Here is a 12,740-nt window from a genome sequence, read left to right as displayed (position 1 = left end):
GAAGTAGCAGGCGTGGCAGGTGAAGGCTCCATGGGTGTGTTTCGGGGTGGCTTGGTAGCAGGCTGGATGTCGGCCAGTGTTGAGTGCGTGGAGGGTGGCGGTCTCGTAGCTCAGTCGGGTGAGCTGGCTCTGGCAGGGTCCAGGGGTTCTGGCGCTGAGCGCGGTCCAGGCGTGGACGGGCTTGCCTTTGGCACGCAATCGGCGCGCCCGCTGCGTGTACGCGCGGTTCCTGCCATTTATGGCGAAGTGGGAGGGAGGAGCAGCTGGGAGGCGGGAGCGGGAGCGGGGTGGCGAATGGGGAGCGGAAGACAGGAGAGGGGGGCGGGCCGAAGGAGAGCAGCGGCGGGGAGCAGAGGGGGGGAAATAGCGGGAACGCAGAGCCGGGGAGAGCGAGGGCAAGCCTGGAGATCGGGGCAAGCCTGGAGAGCGAGGGCAAGCCTGGAGAGCAGGGGCCCTAAGGCCGCAGCAAGAGGCCCAAGCAGACAGCGGCAGCAGAATCCGGGCACACTGGGCTGTGCGGTAGTGGAGTGACCGGGTCAAGAGTCACGTCGATGCTGGCTTGCTGTAAAGTTGGAGTCTGCCTGGACTTGGCTTTGTAGGTTTTTGCAGCAAGGACTCTGGTACCACAGGTATTGGTGCCTTTTGCCTCTGGTGGGTTCTAAGGCCTCATGACTTGAAGTAGAGGTTGAACTGACCCTCCAGAGCAGGGATACCTTTTGCTGGTACTCTGCGGCATCGGTCAGACCGTGGAGCTGGACGACGCTGGACTGGGGTTTGCTGTTTTGGGTGCCTGTGGCTGCAGGGAGATACTACCTCTATCTCGAGGGATTTCTTTGTCAATTTGCAGAGTGTTGTTGACCCTCTGGGGTCTGTGGAGGCCACACAGCGGTGAGACGAGCTGGAGGATTGCGATTGTTGAGTTCTTGTAGCAGCAGGCAGGAGTTTGAGCCAAAGGTCCACCATGAGGTCCGCAGTTCTCGGTTCCACAGCATTTCTTCATTTGGCGTCTTGTGTACATGAAATCCAAGTTCAGGGTCTGGGTATGGCACCTAAATACTAAATTTAGGGGGTTTTACATGGGAGTGACAGGTTGTGGCCAATGGGCCCCTTATCAGGGATGCCTACACCTTCTAGTATGCCCGCCTCCAGTGGGAGGGGGCCATAGCCCTAGCCCTAGCCCTGATTGGAGAAGTAAATATGCTTTACCTTGCCTACAGCACCTGAGGGGTGGAATTGGCAGAAGGGGGGGGGGGGCACACCTCCTATTCTTTGTATGTTTTCCCGCCTGTCTTCCCACCAAAAGAGGTGAGGATACGAGGGGGAGGTTAGCTGCTCCTTCTATCTAGTGAGGCTGGGGTTTTGTTTCAAAGGTGGCAAGGCCTTTGAAGCTTCCCATCATGATGGTTCCTCCTGACTGGGGAAAGGTGTGAACACCTCCGCCCAGGACAAGCTATGTTCTCAACCTCTGAGCATGATGGCACTCACCCCATGAGGTCAGAACATTGTCTGGTGGTAGCAGGCTGGCTTAGGCCAGTCGGTGACCACACTAAGGGTTGGTAGGTTTAAGGGGACCCCTCTGAGGGGGCCTCAGTGAGCTATATTTTTTTTATCTGAAACCGCTCAGCTTAATAAACCTGCACTGACGCAGAGATCTAGTGCACCCTGCCTTAGGCCTATATAAAGCCGGCGAGAGGGGTGTCTTACCTATATGCAATGCAATATCTGTGGGCATAGTACACAGGGATGTGTACCATGTCAACTCTTCGGTTTTGTCTGCACCAAGGCACGCAACATGCAATGGCAGTGCGCATGGCCCTGGTGAGGGGCCCCTAGGGTGGCATAATTTGTGCTGCTACCCTTGGGGTCCCTCACTGCCAATGCCGTAGGTACCATTTACTAGAGACGTACAAGGGGTATAGAAGTTGTGCCTATTGGGAAACAAAAGGTACAGTTTAGGAAAAGAGCTTCTGGCACAAGGGACCCTGTGTATTTTCCGTTGAAATTACATTATTTTCCATCTTGGTGGAGATGCTGTAGTGAAGGCAGGGCCCTGCTTGCGCACATTGCTATGTTAGCATAGGCTTATTAGACGTTTAAACGCCATTTTGCTTTGCTAATCCTGACGTGATTCACTTCTGCTGATCTTGGAGGTATGGGGTTCCCCATTCAAGCCTAAGAGTCCTTCTATTATTATAAAACCTACTTCCTAGCAAGGGAGGGTGGTTCACAAGGCACTATAGGACCTGTTTCCACTATCATTATAATATGATTTCTCCCTTTGTATTTTATGGAATTGTAACAATGCTGGTCCTATTATTTTTAATCATATGCCTGCTTATGTTAGCAAAAATACTTCATCTTAGAGCACGTCGTAAAAAATAAACATTTTAAACTTTTCTGTGTCTCTAATTACTCATGTTATGGACTGGTTTGAGAATAAAACAAGAGTGTTCTTGATTCCCACCATTCCTGAGAGTATCCTAAGTTGCATGCTCTGGGTTGTCTAATCATTGGTAACTTTGCTATAGGACGGAGAGCTAATGAGACACTGATGCTAGTCGGTTAGGGGTTCTAGGTACTGAGGTGAGTTTTTTGGTACACCACAATTCACTGAGGTCCTGGGTCTCTGTGCACAGTTCTGTGTATGTTATGTTTTGTTAACTGTTTTTGTACCGCGCACAGCTGCCCCAGCAAAGGGGCGTCCTGGCGCCAAAAGAAGGTATACACAACACCGCAATAAAGACGCTGAATCAGAGAATTTTATTAAAAAGAAAGGTTTTAATGGCACGTCTGAACTGGAGTAAGTCGTCCAGTGCCCGAATTTCAGCAGAAAGAGAGTTCCACAGTTTTGCGGCCACTACTCGAAAGGAGCGGCCGCCAGTCCTACTCAACAAGAAACGTGGGACAACAGACAGGTTCTGACCCATTGATCTCAGGGATCGAGAGGGGACATAAGGGGTCAGTAAGTTCATCAGTATAGGGGGGACCTTGCCTTTTAAAATTTTAAAAGCAGAGCACCTTAAACTCGATCCTCCGAGCAACAGGCAGCCAGTGGAGCGCTTGCAGTGTTCTTGAAACCGAACAACGCCTAGGCAGTCCTACCACCGCTCTGGCTGCGGCGTTCTGCACTCGCTGCAGCCGCGTGAGTTCAGCCTGGTTTGTTCCTGCTAGCAGCGCACTGGCATAGTCTATCCTAGATAGTACTGAGGCTTGGACCACAAGCTGTCTGGTGGGGGCATCGAAGAATTTAAGTACAGGTCTGATGCCCCTGATGATGCCAAAACAAGAGGCTGCCACCCTCTTAGTATGGCAGGTGAAACTAAGGGTAGGATCCAGCCAGACCCCAAGATTTTTTATCTCCATTACAGGAGAAGGGGTCATTCCTAATTCGGGAGGCCGCCAGTTATCATTCCACCATCCTGCCTGCTTTCCGTATGAGCAGAATCCCCGCAACAATACCTCAGGTGGTCTCTGGGGCTAAAGAGGGGAGTGTCCATGGATAGAGCACCCTGATGACCCACAAGGAAAACTGGCTTACTAGCAGTTCACTTGAGCTGAATCCAGCTGTTGGGCCTCTGCCTAGTAGTGGTGCAAAGGGCAACATGGAGATTTTGCAGGAATGACTGCACAATGCAAGGCGCCTTGGGGAGCCTCAGCAAAGGCATCAACACTTTGTTGTGGGCTAGGCTCCTTGGGCAGAGCAAGCCCCCACAGCGAGACTGAAACTGCTGCATCTTCGGGGTTCTGAAATGTGTTTGCACGGGTTCTGAATGCTCCTTCCAACCTCAAGCAATGGCGGTAGCAGGGTTGTTTCAGCTTCATCAAATCCCTCAAATTTGTTTCCACTTTCTCCCCCTTACAGCTAGGAAAACCGTAGTTTTGCCATCTTTACATCTCGATTTTACTACTGCAACAGCCTATATGCGGGCTGTTCCAAGCAGCGAATCCATAGGCTTCAGATGGTCAAACACGCGGTAGCCAAGGTGGCGCTACAGCTTCCTAAGCAGAGCTCTGCATCGGCTGCACTAAAAAGACTCCATTGGCTGCCAGTCCACAAAAGAATCTTATTCAAGACCCTGTTGCTAGTCTTTGAGCATCCGAGGCCACCGGCCCTAAATACCTCACGTCCAGATTCAATCCTTATAAGATCCAGAGAACACTGAGATCCTTAAATGAAAATCTTCTGAAGCCTTTCTCGTTAAACTAAAAACTCGGGAAGGAAAGTCCTTTACGGTGTCGTGCACCGAAGCCTGGAACCAAGTGCCAGCTTACTTCCGCTTCAAGGAAACTGAAGACTCATTCGAAAAAGCCTCAAAGGCCTGGCTTTTCTAACTCCCGGATGCACTCTGCCACGTCCTTATTTAATTCAATCTTTCCTGTCTGTGTTAGGGTTTCACAGTGTTCCATAACGTAGAGCCAGGATGCTCAATCACAAGTGATAGTGCGCTTTAGAAATGTAATATTCATTCATTATTCATTCTTATCTACCAATCCTCTTCCCCTTAGGCCATAGCAGGAGTCATCTTGAGCCTGTTACTAACTCTTACAGGGGGCGGCCAAAGGAAGAGGTACCCTGGTCCAGTCCTGTCTGTGGTTCACAGAGCATTGATGAAGTCAAAAGGTGAACTTTGATAACCGGATGCTAAATTGCAAGAGAGAAGTCAACTGGAATGAGAGAAAGTGGAGCTCCACTGTTCCTGTGAAGTGTCTGCAGTAAAGCTTCAAACAGAGCTCTAGGCACATTAAAATGGGTTTTCCATGGGTGGATACAGAGGGCTTGCGTGTAGGCTGCAGCATGTGGGCGCTTCCTTTTTCTGGTGCTTGGAGGCATTGCTCCAGTGCAGTCACATGGACAGGTGTTGGAGGTGGGAGTACTGGACTGCACTGGTGTGACTGTTGTGTTTTCAGAAGTTCTGTCTGTGCATAGTGAGGGCTTTCATGGCATCTGATGTTTGTGGAGCACCCAGAGTGTGTCTTACTGTGTGCAGACTCAGGTGCGTTCTTCCGTCTCGCACTTGGTCGCATTGCTTTGGCCAGCTGGTGGGACTGGGTGTTTGGTGTGGTGAGGTGCTGGGCTTGCATGGCTGGATGTGTCTGAGGCGGATGCCTTTGGGCTTGTGTATGTTGTTTGGGGAAGATTCGAAGTGAGAGTTTGTCATCTTGTTCCTGAATGATTGTTGCATCTGTTGGACATACTTTCTATATTTATGGACAGGGGGTGGTGCAGTGATGAGGCGTGACTGGGTTATCCTCCTGTAAATAAAGGGGAAGCTGTTGTGATGTGCCTTTAATGCATGGGCTGAGTAGGCATGCTGTAGAATGTATAGTGTGAAGCTGTGAGGATGGATGTGATGATGTGTGCAGTGTCTGTGTGCCAGGTGAAGCCTTGCAGTTTGTGAATTTAAGGATCTAGCATGATAAAAAGAAATGACTTCTGACCTGAGTGGGTCCAGACTCTTGTGTGAACATCCTTCCCTTCAAGTACAACATTTCAGCGTAGTGTAAAGAGCCAGCGTTGAGAGGCAGCCGGACTCTGGTGGCAGGTCTTTTATTCCAAAGAAGAGATGGCCAGCAGGGAGTTGGAGCAAACCTCTCTGACCAGGAAGAAGTTGTCTCTGGTCGTCCACCCTCAAATCCACTGGCGAGTGGTGTTGGCGCTAGCTGCTGGGTGGAGGAACTCCACGAGAAAGGTGAGAAAAACCAAGCCGTCAGCTGGACAGAGAAAAGTCAGAGCTGCAAAGATCTCTGAGAACATTTAGAAGAGGAAGGTAACTACCAGTGAATATGGACCTGTAGGTCTGAGGGACTGTGAGTTGTGTTGATGTCTGGAGGAGTGCGTTTGCTGTATTCTCCATTCGTTGTTGAGTCAGGCTTGGCCACGCATTGTGAGGTTGGGCATTTCTAATGGTTTTCACTGTGCGGATTAATAAACCAGCATGGATGCGGCTATGAACAGTGTGAATTTGATGGATGCAAGCCCTGCAGTGACTGTAGATATAGACACAAACTACGAAAGCTCCATAATTTGTCGTATTGAATTCTGTTTGATCTTTAGTCTCATGATAAGGGATCGATACTGATTGAGCAAACTCACAATCTCGGCTCTCGCGATAAACTCAGCAAAACTTTGCTGAATTTATGAGAGCCAAGATCATCCCTGCGCTCAATCTTTATTGACACTTGTTCGTGAAATTATCACGTTTTCCACAAACAAAGCGTATTATTCTTTTCAATGCCCATATCTTGGGGATGAATATTCTATTGAATTTAACTAGAGAAGATATCTAGATATTTCTACTAACAACATTCTGTACTACTTTAGATGACTGACGTCTTTGTATCATTTGTTGCATGAGTAGGACAATTGATTCATGAGCCCTGAAGAAGTGACTGCTGTGGTGAAATACGTGCTAGCTGTTAGTTTGGCACAAATTGTCTTTATGAAATTAGGAAAAACAAACTTTATGGCTATTCATGAATAAAAGACTTTTATAGAAAAAGATAACAAATTATGATTGTGTTGTTTCCATCTCGATAAGAACAAATGACGGGCTGGTTTATTTATATCTGCTATGTCCACACTCTGCTTGCATTTCTTTATTCCTGTAATTCCCAACCTGTCTCATCATTTCTCCTCATCAGAGGAGGCCCCTCTGGTCCTTTCCACCTTCAGGATGTTAGGAAGACCCCTCAACCCAAACATTGACAGCTGAGGCAGCCAAGTCACAAAGGGGCATATGTACAAGCCCCTATCGCCAAAACACAACCTCACCTTTAGTGATGTTGTGGCGGGCTTTGCCTTATTTACAAAGCAGTGTTAAGCCATTTAATGTGGCTTAAAGCTGCATTGTAAATAAGGCACAATTTCACATGCATTTAGTGTGAAAGGTGTGGGCAGTGGGTGTGGTGTAGGAATTCCACAGCAATACCCATTGATTTAGACGCTGCCCCCTATTTACAAGTGTAGCATAAACAGGAGGCATAGCGTGAACATAAGGCTAAGCCCCTATCGCCACCACAACGTTAGAAAAAGTGACGTGGTGGCGATAGGGGCTTGTACATATGCCCCTCAGTGTCACTCAAAATGTCACACATGAGACTGGAAACTTGGCAGCAGTGTACCTTTGACATGTTTCACCAGAGCAGCTGCAACTCCCGAGTCCCGGCCATGTTAATTACAGCTTATAGCAGTTGCACCCCCTGAGCCCCGGCCATATAATGTCAGCTCGTAGCAGCTGCACCCCCCTGAGCCACGGTTGTGAGAAGTTGGCCTGATATGTGATGCTCACTAATTCTAGTGATCACCTTGTATCATGCCAAGCAACCCTTATGATGATCGGTTGTAAGTCAACCTTATAGACCAGTTATCCTAGTGGTAACGTGGACAAAGCAGTCTTAGGCTAAACTCTGAAAGGCATGTGAAGCCAGCTGTATTACCATACACAACCCCCTTGAATACCAAATGAAAGGACACCACACAGATGTATATTGAAAATATATATATATTTATTAACTACAAATATCCCCAGAACTCTTTATGAGCACAGAAGCACAAGCGTTAAACAAAACACAGTTTAAAATACACAAAAGTTGCACAATATGGATGAGCCCTAGGGGCCACCTAAACCATATACTAAGAAAGTGGTATAAGAGATACCAATCTAAAAGGAAACAGGCCTAGGGCCTTGGGAATCGCTGGAGCTGTTCGGGACTAGCAGTGACTAAGTCGGGAAAGGCCCTCAGGACTCCGGTGCAGTGTTTAAAGTGCACGCACTCACCAATGCAAAGTCTATGGTGCGTGAAAGTTAGAAAGTTAGGAACCTTCCGAGTGACCTAGAAAGCTGAAACTTGAGACACAGGCCCTAGAGGTGTGTACCAGTGTGGGAACACCGGCGTTGCTGAGTTACCTCACCCACAGGTAGCGGGTGTATTGGGTCGAAGTAGTGTTGGGTTTCGTCACGCTGGTCGATGGTGCTTGGAGCTGAAGATGCTGCAGGCGGCTCGATGTGAAGAGTTCCGGTGGATCCAAGGGTGGATCTGAAGTTGTGAAGACCTGAAAGCAGAGGGGACAATGTTCAAAGTCACTAGCCAGTGACTACTGTGGAACCAGATTGGAACCAGGCGATGTCGGGTGCAAACAGGCGTTGAGGTGTAGCTTCTCTCTTCAGCCACGTGGACACCGGGGGTCGAGGACGTCCAGGAGTCGGTCACGAGCTGTCCCACGCAGGCTTCTCGCTGTTGGCCGTGTCGGCAACTTGATTGGAGCGAACAGGCCTTGGCTAATGCAAGCCACGCAGCAGTCGAAAAAGGCTTATCACTCGGACCAGCAAGGTCAGAGCGGGTGCTCCTTTTTACAGGAGCTAGGGCAAGTCTGGAGCAACCAGACCCGCAGTGTAGTTCGTCGGTTTCGTCGCCAAGATGGCCGCTGACCACGTGGCTAGTGGCCAGGATGGCGCGTCGAGTGGCACAATGCAAAAGGGCCCCACGCAGATCGTGGAGATGCTGGGGGGCTGATCTTCGGTGCAAGGGCTGCTCGTTGGTGGGGGTTCTCAGTCCCCAAAGCACAACGTCGAGGGTGCCTCTGATGCTGCGCAGTCAGCTTTTCGAGTGTCTTCCAAGAGGTCCGGTCCCACGTCTCTCGGTGCCTCCACGGGTCCCTTCTTTGCAGGGACTGTGGATCGGGCTGTGAGAAGTCTGGGAGTCTGTGTCTTGTCAGGCTCTGGGCTCAGGCTCCGGCAGGAAGCGGCGGCAAAGCAGACGTCGATTCGCTGGTTTGTACCTGTGTTTACAGGGTGGCCACTCCTAGGCCACAAGGGAGATGCTCTTCAGTCTTCTGTGCAGCAGAATGTCGAAGTCCAGTCGTCTTCTTAGTTTCAAGTTGATTCAGGATGATCTGAGGTGCTCTGGCAATGCTCCCACTCTTATTCCCAATCTGAGGGGTGGATCACCTGCTAGGTCCCTCCTCTGGGTGGGACCAAGAAGGGGGGCGGTTACACCCCCTTTCCTTTGTCCAGCTCCTCGCCAGGCCTGGGTCTGGAAAGTCCCAGGACCGGTTTGGACTGGCTTATGCACGGGGACACCTTGTGTGCCCCGGGCATGTCTCAATCTATTCAGCCCTGTCCTACCCAATACACAAAATCCTGTATGGGGTGGTGCTCGCACCTCCCAAGGCAGGAAACCCTTTGTCCAAGCCTCCCTCACTGGAAGGACTCCCAGCAGCAGGAGGTCAGACTTGTGTCTGTGGTGGCAGTGTCCATTTTATGATGCTGAGGCTCTGGTTAACTTTAACCGGGGTTAAGGCTAGGTACATGTCGTGTCCCTCTAGAAGGGTGGAATGCTATCCCCGTCGACAGAACTGTCGAGGGGATAGTATTCCAAATCGTATGACACCTTACTCGACATATTTTGATAAAGACAAACCAAAGTTAGCATAAAACCGCGAGGATTATAATGCACTTAAGAGTATATGGTATGGCAATATCCCGGAACAGCTAAGGGAGTTGTTCCCGACAGCTGCAGACAGGCTCAGCTCATGCTAGAGCACCAGCTCACATATTTCCAAGCACTCTGCCTCCAGGATTGATGAGGCATTCCATAGGAGTGGCTGATAGGAACATATGTGTCCAGTTAAGGTTAGATATAGGGATGCTATATCTAAGCAAGAGGTGATTACACCAACTTACCCCAGCTGAGTGATCAGCCAGTTGTGTCAAATATGGAGGCCAGGCCAGGGGTGGCACAATTCATGCAGCAGCCCCTGGTAGGCCTTGGAAACACCTATGCCCGGGGTACCTAGGGTACACTGTTACAGGGGCCAATAAGGTGAACCAGTTCCAATTGTGTATGCACCTAAGGTACATGGAGTCCATTTTAAGGAGAGAGCAATCAGCCTGGGGCCCTGAACAGCAGGATCCCAGGCCAACTATGTCAAAAACCAGCTAAACACCAGGCAAAAAGTTTGGGGGTAACCATAGTCAGATATCCACCTTCCTAAAACGGTCATATAATGTCAGCTCATTGCAGCTGCACCCCTGAGCCACGGTCATATAATGTCAGCTCATAGCAGCTGCACCCCCTGAGCCACGGTCATATAATGTCAGCTCATAGCAGCTGCACCCCCTGAGCCACGGTCATATAATGTCAGCTCATAGCAGCTGCACCCCCTGAGCCACGGTCATATAATGTCAGCTCATAGCAGCTGCACCCCCTGAGCCACGGTCATATAATGTCAGCTCATAGCAGCTGCACCCCCTGAGCCACGGTCATATAATGTCAGCTCATAGCAGCTGCACCCCCTGAGCCACTGTCATATAATGTCAGCTCATAGCAGCTGCACCCCCTGAGCCACAGTCATATAATGTCAGCTCATAGCAGCTGCACCCCCTGAGCCACAGTCATATAATGTCAGCTCATAGCAGCTGCACCTCCTGAGCCCTGGCCATATAATGGAGGCTCATAGCAGCTGCACCCCCTGAGCCCCGGCCATATAATGTCAGCTCATAGCAGCTGCACCTCCTGAGCCCTGGCCATATAATGGAGGCTCATAGCAGCTGCACCCCCTGAGCCCCGGCCATATAATGACAGCTCATAGCAGCTCCTCACTGGCTCGCACCTACCCCGAGCAGCAGCTGGAGGCCTGTCCAGTGCCCCCTTCTTTCTTTCCTGCAGCGGGGGGGGGGGGTCAAAGCACTGAGAGGCCTCACATTAAGGCGCTCAAGTTTAAGGCCTCGGAGGGACAGTGAGCGCTGGAAGAACCGCATGGGCTTGGAGGGTACTGTGCTTAATTGGGTTGCTTCCTTCCTCTCTGATAGATCCCACATGATCAAAATAGCGAACAGTCTTTCATCTCCTTTGGCAGTAGGTCAAGGTGTTCCTCAAGGCTCTATACTTGCACCTATACTATTCAATCTCTATTTAGAACCACTGGGAGATCTCTTATGTAAATCTGGGATCCTCTATCATCTCTATGCGGACGACACTCAAATCTACCTCAAGGTTACCTCCACTCACGATCTGTCCATCCTAAGCTCTATCCACGACTCCATTCAAAACTGGATGTCAACTCATCAACTGATTCTGAATCTCTGTCAGAACCAGCTGTTCTCCACTGCCGGCAATCGACACAGGAGCAGAACAACGGAGGCTCCCAATTCCGCCACAGGACCCCCCAGCCACGCACAATGTAAAATGAGTAGCCAGTAGAGCCCCACTGGGGGAAGGGGAATTGGACAGAGAAGAGACTGCACACCTATGTGGACTTCTTCTTTCTTCTTGTTGTAGTTTCTGTATCTTCTTTTCTTCTGGCTAGCGTTGCTGTAAAAAAAATATTACATTAATGCTCAACCTGTCCTCTTCTTCTCTCTCTATATATATATCTCCTATACCCTGGACCTACCCATATGCTGGTGTGCTTTTGCTCCTCTTCTTTCACTACTCTATTCTTCTTTTTTCTTATCTCTTCTTGGCTGTAAAATATTTAATCTTATTATTGTGTCTATTCCGTGTTCAATTCTTTCTTTCGTAACTCTTATTATTTCTTTCTACAGGATCCTCATCTATCGTATCCAAGAACTGCTTCTTGATGTATACTAAGTATTCTTCTGCTTCACCCAAAACTTAAGTCTATATTCTATTGTGCTCCACAGTTAATTCACTGCGAAGTCACTTAACGCTGGAAAACTATCTTTGTCACTTTGCTCGTACAATTTACTTAATGCGTGTCTTGTGGAAGTTCTCTTTCTATTTATTATTATTGTACCAGCCTAGTTTCCTTCTTGACTACTTCTGACCCGTAGTCGCGCTGGAACTCAGCTTCGTTAATTTAACCCAAAAACTATTCACTCATCGTGAACTGCAAACGCCAACGACTAGTGCTGGCTCTAGAAACTCCTCTTCGACTTTTGGATTTCAACTAGAAACTGCCCATGCACTAAAAGGAGACAGAGCTCCTCACGAGCGTGCGCAGTAATAAAACAACAGATTTTCTGACCTGAAAACTTGGAACAGTATTACTTGTGACTCAATCAGCTAATATTCTTCGACAAGGACTCTTCAAAAACGGACTCGCGACGCGTTTAATCCCTAAGCTACTCGCCGCGACAGGAACACGTCCTACTGCTCCAGAAGTTCAGGGGAAGTGCGCAGTTCCAAGCACGTCTCACCTGCATCAGCCCGATTATCCTGCGATGCTAGAGCGCCGACCAAATTCCTTCGAGGGAACAAATGGCCGCCATGTTGCAATCTGCCCTGAGTCCAGTGTAGCTTATGTAACCTTGTTAAAGCTGCAATCATAACTCCATTGTTGTTTACTCTGCGAGTTACTGACTTGGTGAGTCTGTTGCTTGGGGACCTGACAATCCCTCGAAAACTGAATTCCTCCTCCTCACTTTCTCCTCCCCCGGTTCAGTCATGGATGGATCAGATGAATCTACTGAACAATAAACCCATCATTGTCGACAGCGCAAAATCCCTTGGTGTCATACTCGACAAAAAACTCAATCTATTCTCCCACATCAACTCCATTGCAAAGTCTGCTCGATACCAACTGCACCTCCTTTGGGGGATTTGTCGCTTCTTTCCGGAGCAAGACCTTAAAACCCTGGTCCATTCGCTGGTTCTCTCCAGACTGGATTACTGCAACTCTCTTCTCACTGGTCTCCGCAAATCCTACCTGTCCCCCCTTAAATCTGTTCTCCATTCTGCAGCTTGTTTTATATATGAGGCCAAAAGAAGCGACCACA

This window comes from Lissotriton vulgaris, chromosome 10 (assembly GCF_964263255.1).
Source record: "Lissotriton vulgaris chromosome 10, aLisVul1.2, whole genome shotgun sequence".
Lineage (NCBI taxonomy): Eukaryota > Metazoa > Chordata > Amphibia > Caudata > Salamandridae > Lissotriton > Lissotriton vulgaris.
This window is presented reverse-complemented; position numbering follows the sequence as displayed.